Here is a 7,854-nt window from a genome sequence, read left to right as displayed (position 1 = left end):
CGCTCAGCGACGATCCTGCTTGGCCTGGGAGCTGCTCTGGAAGGCATCCAGGCAACATCCCCACGAATGGCAGACTACATATTTTGAAAAGGGTTTTCCGAAATGCTCTAATTTGGCTTGACTCCCACTGAATTCACAGTTAAATCAACGGTGGGCGTCTTGAAAAAAACCATCCATGCGAACCATAAAGCACAAATTTTGGACAGTGTCAATGCTTCCTCCAGGTAGAGGGGGTAGGAGGGAAGGCATTGCCTGCCCCAGCGCACGCTCCACTGCTCCTCGCACACGGTTGCCTCTGAGAGACCTTCTTCTCTTCTGCCCTCAATACTCTGTGGTCACTCACTCCTGTCAAAGCTGCCTATCTATTACCACTGTTACATGCTGGCACCATTTCATACCCAGTTTCTGTAGGAATAAACTCACAAGGAGCAAGGCAGTGAGAAGTCAGAGAATAGAGAATTTCCCAGGACACTCAGTAAGGTTTTTTGCTGATGGATTTTGATATGCTTGATTACCAATCCATTAAAAAATTTCTTTGGAAGTACTGGCCGCCCACCATCATTTCCCCAAATGATGTTGTTGTGAGCATATTATGTTGTTATTGTTATTATGTTATTATTAATTGCCTGGTTATATACAGTAGGGCCCCAACAAAGACTCAGGTCTAAGACCACCTTTCTCAGGCTCTGCACCAGCAGAAGAAGTACAAGATTAGGACCTCAGTGGCTGGCATAAGCTGACCTTAAAGCTGACTGTGCTCAGCCTGCTGGTCACTGACCCCTTTTCTCTAAGGGACCCAAACCTGAAGGTTCCCAAGCACCCAGCTTGCTCCTGCTGGGTCGAGGTTTGGGCAGGTTTCTTGCCTGTATTACTGTGTCCTCTTGCAGTCACCAGCTCCTTTGAAGGTAAGACGTGAAGAACTGTGACGCTGCTGAGAAAATACGAATCTTCCCTGTGCACCTTCCAGCCTTCCTCTTCAGCCCCAGCAAACCTCTTCCTCCTCCAGGCTAGCTGTGCCCCCTTACTCTCCTCCTCCACGTAACACGTTCCACTGCAACGTCTTGCAGCCCTTAAGTCCACTTCATTGCCCTGCCACAACTCACATCTGTCACGGGGTCTTTACTGCTCCTCACAGGTCGTATCCTCACAGAGATGCTGATCTCCTCCCCTCATGCACAGAGCTGTAGACTGGACAGGTTTCACTCTCCCTGGAAACGCTAAGAGATGGCAAGGACCACGGCAAAGAGGTACGGAAAATGGTAGTCCCCTCGCCCCACTGGGGCACTGGCAGCTCCACTGGTGATAACGAGAAACGCCAGTCAGGCTGAGCAAGAGAAAACCAGGAAATCATGATTAATAACAAAGTCATAATAAAACCATGCCAGCTGGCAACAGCATCGTCTATCAGTGGGCTGGATTTGCGGGGAGGGAACCTGCTGTCGTCTGTGTCTTGAAAAACTTGGAGGCCTGTAAGAATTGTGTATAGTGAGGATGCCAGCGCACCTCCTCCTTCCCCCACCCTTGTCCTTGCCAACACAAGTCTTTACCTTGCTCTTACAGACAAATCACAGCACCTGACACAGTGCTGGCCACCACTTTGGCCAAAGTAGTGACTGACTAGTGGTCTGCAGAAGAAAAAATACGAGTTTTTAGGGCTCACACTGAAGAACTCAGTAATATTACTGACTCTCATCCCCCGAGTTTGGCACAGATGGGTTCACGGAAGACACACCTTGGCAAATGGATTTCACATGCAAGATGTGCAACAAGGGAATGAAATGTGAAACATGCATAGTGATTCACAGCTACAGATATGATACTTTTTAAAGAAAAAGTCCATTTTAAAGACACTACCACCCCTTGAAGTCACATACAACCAGAGTCTGTAGGACTTTAAGCTCCTCAGCAAACACTATCCCCTGCCCTGGTCTTTGGGATGCTCAGTATATTAGCGCAGCTTAATAGCAAGCAGGTAACCTGACCATAGTTCCAGATTGTCACCCATCTGACAAAACGAGAAGAGCATTGCAAGAGCAAGTCACTTGGATATAAAGCCTTGACCTGCCTGCTGAGCACACCAGACCAGTACAGGTGACAGCCAGCTCAACTAAGTACTTTTGCCTGGATTACGTTACAATGTTTTCAAGAAACTTTCAGAGAAGAGAAAAACATGCAATGACATACAGAGGGAGACCTGAAGAAGCTTTATAGGATACCTTTGCAATATGATCATGCTTAACATGATCAACCTGTACACAGATATCTTTACTAGTACTTTAACATCCATGTTTGTGTGTGCTCAGTTCTTCTTGTTAAGATTAAACAATACTTTGGTTTATTGAATCTGTCTGATCATAGCTGGTACCAAACCTAATAGACTATTCTGTGCAAATGTTAAAAGTTTGTAGAAACTGGTTTTATTTGCAATAAATTCTGAGATTTTCATGTTTCTCCAATTCCAAAATAAAGGGAGGAATTATTTCAAAAAGTATATTAAAAAGAGAATGAAAATATAATTTTGTACCAAGTGGAAGGAGATTGCGGCTTTGGAATAGGAATCAATTTCATGGATTTCAGATTGCTTTTTCTACTCACATGCTCAAGACTCCTCTCCCCACCTCCGCTCAAGAGAACAAGTAGGGACACAACTTATAACATTTTTTTTATTATTTAAGAAACTTTTGGTATAGCAGATGACATAAAATGTGTTAGCTGCCTACTTTTGCAGAGATGCACAGTGAACTTCAGTAACGTGCTATGAGCTGAATTAAATTGTCTGCCAAAAGCAAGCAAACTTTTCTAGTCAATCTGTTATTTGACACACTGCTACCAGTAAAGCCTGTTGTACCATCTGCTCTGTATAAAGTGCATGGTACATGTTTTACATGGTTTCTAAACTTAGCAGTGAGCCAGAGTCAACATTTCTACAGTGGGGATCCCCTATAAGAAATTCTATCAACAGCTCTTGCCCTTTCGGCTTCATGTCCAAGATCCTAGAAAATCCCTTTCCCTATAGCCTTCATTGCCCTTCCAGACAGACTCTGCACTGCCAGGAGACCCAAAAGTCTTTTCAAAGTATATCTTCCTGGTGATCTCATGAGTAACTTTAATGACTAAGAAAGAACTGAGGTCAAACCTGTGGCTCTTCAAGTTCTGTAGCACTACTAGGATGGAAGCTTTGCAGGTATCTGCGTATAGAAATTACACGCTTAAATTTCTCTTACCTAAGATACACTAACTAATTTGGAAGAGTCTTGGTGTGAGAGCTGTATTCCTCTTGCCTGTGCTGTAATTGTCCCAAAACCAACCTCCACGCTTTGCCTTAGGAGATGTCCAGCCTTCTGTCACTATTTGCTATTGATGAAGGCCATCATCATGACAAGTTTTCTTATACAGAAGTACGTGCACAAAACCTGCAGGGTGCACGAAGAGCAAACCTGAGCTGTCACAACTATGAATTATGTCCTACACGTACCTAATCCTACTTGCACGCTGCAAACCTGAAACACCCAAGAGAAGTTACACTGCTACACATGACAATAAAGCAAAGGGTACATTCCCACCAGTGCCAACTAGGAGACTAGTATCCAGAAATCCCACGCACGACCATAAAAAAATCTCAGCGTACAACAACTGCATCAGAGGAGTCTGATCTGGTAGAGTTCTCAAACATTCAGAAATTTTCAAAACCTCCCTATTCAACATTTTCCTGCCAAAAAGGGAACACATCCAGGAAAACTACACACAGACACACACACCCTAGCTGCCTTTCATCAAAAGGTAAAATGGGGCTGGAAAATTAGCTCATTATTGTGATCTGGATGTACTTCTGCATCCCTAATATACTGGGTCAGTCAAAATGCTATCTTCTATCTTTGATTATTATTTTTTTTTATGTTGAAGGATGGACAAAGGAATTCTTCCATACCACTGAGAAACATTTTAAATTCTTACACACAGCAGCCAGCTGGTGTTTCCAGATTTTTTTCACAGCTTTTTTGCATTGCAAATATGACTTCTCTAGAAGATGCTTTCCCAGTGACACCCCGGCAGCTCTGAGCTCGGAGAGGGGAAGGAGCAGGCGCTGCAGAAAGGCAGCTGTTTGACCACCTGAGCCGGCAGCACGAGGGGGCACGAGAGGGAAGAAAATTGGGGGGGAGCAAGGAGTCACAATGCAGAAGTACTGGACTATGCAGGGGGAAGAACACATAGAAAAGTTGGATGCTAGAAGGAGGCTGTAAATTGAGGTTGATTCATTTTTTGCATTTTAGTCGGTGTGTCTGTAGAATAACCTGACAAAATAAACAGATCCAATTCCACTAAGACTTCTGTGACAGTATCATAACTTAACATGGTCCAAGCTATCTAAACTCTTTTCTATTTCATAGCAGAATTGCATTCTTCAGATGCATTTAGGATCACATCATATGTTTGCAATAGTATTTCTAGTAAAAACATCCATGACAAGAACTACTTTGAAACTTGTGGCTTTTTTACTCTATACATTTTATTTTTCCTGGCTTTTGGTCCCTAAAACGGTGATTAGTGCTGTGCTTACAGACCTTAAAATATTTACTGTGTTCTCTGGCCTGGGGCTGGCAAGTGGATTATGCGACAGGTGGTCCTGAAAGACTTCCAAGCCCAGGGACAAACTGGCCCCCATCACCACGCTGGACATTTCACTGGAAGTATGCTCTGCAGTTTAGGACCCTGAGACACAGACTGCGTGGCATGAAAGTGATGACTAAATGTGATTCTTGACATTTTTTCATTAAAATAAAAGGCTTCCCCAATGGGAAAATGGGGCTTTAGACAAAGAAAAAAGGGGAGAGGGGGAGTTAAGTGGGGAAAAGATGAAAAAAGATGGAAAAAGAACATATTTTCATTACACCACAGGCATTTCGGTTCTTATATTTCAACTTTCCATTTACCATCATGGGCACAACTCTGCAGTCGGACTCCATTTCCCAAAAGCAACTAAACCACCCAATTGCCAGGGAACACGTGCTGCCTATAGCATGAGGACTAGCCCGGTGCAGACTGCAGCTCCCTATAGGAGGTAAAGCCTGATGGGCACCTGGGATACAGCTGCAATTCCCCAGCATTTCATGACAGCAAGATTTTAGGACCCAAATTTAGGTAGCTCCCATCCAAGTGTCCAGCCACTGTTCTACAGATAAAACTAATTGGCCTTTGGCCAAGCTCCTCCCTTCTGCTCTAATATTTATGTGCTATTTTGTATTATTTTATTGGCTTCTTGCCAAGGTGTGTGCAAGTCATTAAGTACAGCCTGAGAAAGGGCATCAAGGGATAAAATCCTTAAAAACTTTAATTTTTTAGCCAGTGGCTGGAGCAGAACAGCTTAGGGGACTCCAGTTGTAATGGAATGACATGGGGGGAAAGGCTTGGAAATCTGGAGGTGCTAAGGGGAAAAGCCAATGGCAAAGGTGCCCTGATGCACTCTGTTCAAATCAAAATGCCAAAGAAATAGAGGTGGTTTGTTGTGGGGTTTTGGTTTTTTTTTTTCATTTTTAAGTTCTAGAAAGTACAACTGGCTGATGGAGAAGACGGGACAACAGGGATGTTCCAGTCTACAGTACTGCTCTCTTGATTTCATTATCTCTAGTCTCAAAACTCATCTCTCCATATGTTACTCTTTGTGTCCTGCTCACCTTGTCACCATCCTAGAAAATTTCGAATAGCACAGGAAACCCATCCATCTCCACCACAGCAAGCAGGGCTCATATACACTATTTTGTTTCCTCCAAAGTAACACTTTCATCTATCCTTTATTACAATATTAATTGACTAGAAAAAAAAAAAATCACTTGTGTAAAAACTGACAATGGCTTTTATTCTTTGGGGAAATTTTAGCAGCCTGTAAGAGAAGGAACAGCAAGGTCCCTTCATACAGATGCAAACACACCCCCCTCCTTTGAGCTTAGAGAGAGGAAGAATTTGAATTGGCTGCTTTCATGGTTTGAAAGCCTAATTGCCAAAGAGACTTTTGGAAGCAACCGTGGGGATGTCTCCCTGCAAGAAGCAACACAATAGAAACCATACGAAGAGAATAAGAGAAGGGGGAAAAATGAGAAGAAAGAAAAGGACAGACACTAAGAATAGGCAGCACTGCAGAGGAGCCGAGATGCTGCTCCCACCCATCAAGTGCACTTGGGGGCTGCCAGCGTTTTCCACCTGGAGTTTAACTGCCCAGTTCCCAGAGAGGCACACCAGCAAGCTCCCGGTGCAGAGGGTTGTAGCCACACGAGGGCATGAAAAAAAAAGGCAATGTAATCCTACAGGAGGTAGCTCCTGAGGAGGAGAAGGGGTTTTGACAGCAGGGACAGATCTCCAGTTTGCTTTCCCAGGCTTTACAGCCAGTATCTGTCTTGGTCCCTTGATCCCATTAACAAAAACTTCCATGCATCCGCTGCTTCCCTTAAAGTCATCATGGTAACTCTGCCCCTTCACCTGTGCTTCTCTCCACAGACCCTTGCCGCTCCGCCCCTGGAAAGGTGTCTTTATATTTACAAGGCCATGTATTTTGGAAAGACAGGACAACAGAAAGATGACAGCAAGCAGGAGTTGGAAACGCTTCAGATTTGTTCCACATCTTGGTCATTGCCTTGCCGCAAAGCCACCACGCCACTTATCTTTGAGACAAGGATAAGAACAGAAGCTCCTGTAGGGCTTTTCTCTGGCTCAGAAATTCTTGGACTATTTACCGGTTATTTAAAAGATAAACAGACTGCATATTCTTCCTTGAAAACAGAGTGTGACACAGTCAGTCAATGACTCTGTTGGAAAACTGAATAGTCATCGCAGTTAAACTTACACACGTAGCTACACAGCACAATAAAAATCCCCGACACCTTCATAGTCCACCATGTTTTCCACCACAATCAGCTTACTATCTAGGATTTAAACATGAAAATTGTAAACTTAATTATGTGTCAATGAACAGGTTCACATAGAGAGAGCTTAGTTTATTCAAAATATCTTAGTTAATCTGCCAGCTTAAGCAGTAAGTGGCTTGGTTTTCCATTAACTTACATTTATAAGAGAAAAGGGAAACAGGTTATCTTGATGTAACGCAGAAGTAACATCTGAGAACAATAATATATATTTCTTTTTCCCCAGTTTCATACTGTTGGAATATTCTTTTTAGCTCTGTCACTTTGTATTTACTATTAAAACTATGCCAAGTCTGTGACTACATCTCAAATGTAAATAGTGCACTTGCATATTCTACACCAATTTATGGAGTGGGTGCCTGTATGATGGATTAGTAAAATTCTGTAGTGTGTTTTAGGAATCAAACACAGGCTCTTTATCAAAGTGTTCAGAGACATCAAGCGTGTTATAAATTGGCTAGCAGCATAAAAAACAGATTAAAACATTCATTTTTGGTCTCGCTGTATTTTTGATTCAAGCACATTAGCTGTCATTTTTTCCCCCTGTATGTTTTCAAAAGAATGACTTGTTCATAACAGGTTTAGGCAAGCTGGTGTTGGGAAGGGAATATGAGCATTTCTTTTATTAAACATCAAGAACTAGACTTCCCCTGCCAGGAATCTGCAGAAGTACAAGCACTGGATTTACTTATGCCAGAGGAGCGGACCACAAAACTCAGAACACGCAGAGAAAAATCCAACTGTTTCCCTGAGCAGTAATAACCATCTGGCCAGGGCAGCACCAGCTAATCCCCCCACCACTGACTTTTTCAGAGCCTCCAGGTTATGCCTGAAGTCACGCACTGGAAGTGACTTCTGGTCACCAGCGGCAGGGAAGAGGGTTGGCTTCCCTGGTGGAAAAGGCCACGCTGCCACCAGCGTCACCACCAAATGCCCTCCT

Source organism: Haliaeetus leucocephalus, unplaced genomic scaffold, assembly GCF_000737465.1.
Source record: "Haliaeetus leucocephalus isolate CR32 unplaced genomic scaffold, Haliaeetus_leucocephalus-4.0 Scaffold170, whole genome shotgun sequence".
NCBI lineage: Eukaryota > Metazoa > Chordata > Aves > Accipitriformes > Accipitridae > Haliaeetus > Haliaeetus leucocephalus.
Note: the sequence above shows the minus strand (reverse complement) of the source record.